General features: G+C 36.5%; 1 protein-coding gene across 1 annotated transcript in view; it reads right to left on the bottom strand.

The window, feature by feature from the left end:
* The window catches only part of LOC131884324 (uncharacterized), a 23,304-nt gene that overhangs the window by 3,727 nt on the left and 18,030 nt on the right, over positions 1–1,547 (bottom strand). The gene's annotated exons all lie outside the window — the stretch shown is intronic.

A 1,547-nucleotide genomic window follows, 5' to 3' on the forward strand; every position in this document is an offset into this window, starting at 1 on the left:
AAGCTATAGTATAATGTACGCGTACTTTAAAACTCATTCATTTTTTTAAATGGAACAACACAATTTTACAACTGATCAATTCTCTTACGACTTATGGTTAGATAATATTTCAAATCGATATTTCAAATCTGTCCTTTTATCATTACTATTACTTTAATTTGGTTATTACACTCCAGCATTTTGGATCTTTAGAATGAGTAACTCATCTACTAGTTAAGTCAAAGTTTTCAAATTTCAATATAAGAAATTCCTTAACAAACCAATGTTTTTCTCAGATATGACAAACTCCTATGGAGTGGAAAATGCCTCTTAAGACAAAATCCGAAGAAGGTACGAAAGGTATCGGATACTGAACGTTTTCAACAGAATTCTTCAGCTTTGTCCTAACCTGGGTTATAGGGTCAATTGTGCCTACCGTAGAACTAAATATGCGTTTCGAGGACACGCTCAAGTCCAATAAAAGGCTAGATAAAACAATGAAGTTCACTTATCTTCATCCTCAGGCATCCTGATTTGAAAAAAGTACCCATAATCGTGCGAACAATACGTGTGCATTCTGACCCAAGCAATGGTTTGGGGATATGTGATTATTAGGGGTCGGAAAATAATCTTTCTTTATCTTTTTTTTATGTTATATCAAGTTTCCAACTATTTTGGTTATTTTTGGGCAAAAAACTATTTTTTGAATTTTAACCATAAAATAACCTAAAAAGGATTTTCGGGGAAATTGAAGGGTTTTGGTCTTGTTTAAGGAAAATTTAGGAGAAATACAGGGTGAGTGTAAAAGGATTTGAGGCAATGTTTGTCCTTGCTCAAAGATTTGTTTGACATTGAACCTCTAGCTTTCACTGGGAAGAAATGTTGAGCACATACAGTGTGCCCCGAAATTGAGTTCCCCTCATGAATTTCCACGTCTTCAATATTACCTCTTTTGCAAAAGATTTATTTAAACAGCTTTGAACAAACTAATGAATAGTAGCCGCCTTACATATCAACCAAGATCAGCCATCGGTTTCATGTTTGAGATTATATTTTCACCAGAATACTTGGTTGTTTCAGGCCTCCCGTTTTAAACCCTGTTAAATGTCTAGGCTTGGTCTGCAAAATGACTTTGCAAGTCAAAGCCATAGCTATTAGCCTTTGGGAAGGCGGATAGGAACTTATCTTTGTATTAGAGAATGTTCAGATGGCTCAGCCACCAACTCTCCAGACTTGTCTCCAATCGAAAACCTATGAGTATACCATAGATAACTTCATATATAGATCGATCAAGGGCGCTGCGATCGCATGTTTTCGTCTCAGCTGTCGCTGGTGGAAAAAATGTTTCATTCGTAGTCAAGCTACTTAGGACAACTATGGTGCAAATTTGAATCGTTGACGACTCGTCCAAATTCAGAGTAGAAACCCCTAATAAGACTCGTTGTCAAGCAATTGCTCTCGTCCAGCACGCTTCATAAAACGGGCTTGAGTGAGTTGCCTGACCACATTTTTAAGAACGAAATTTTGAAGAGGTTAAAATGGGGCTCAAGTTAAAGTTTTCATCCATG

Source organism: Tigriopus californicus, chromosome 7, assembly GCF_007210705.1.
Source record: "Tigriopus californicus strain San Diego chromosome 7, Tcal_SD_v2.1, whole genome shotgun sequence".
Taxonomy (NCBI): Eukaryota; Metazoa; Arthropoda; class Copepoda; order Harpacticoida; family Harpacticidae; genus Tigriopus; species Tigriopus californicus.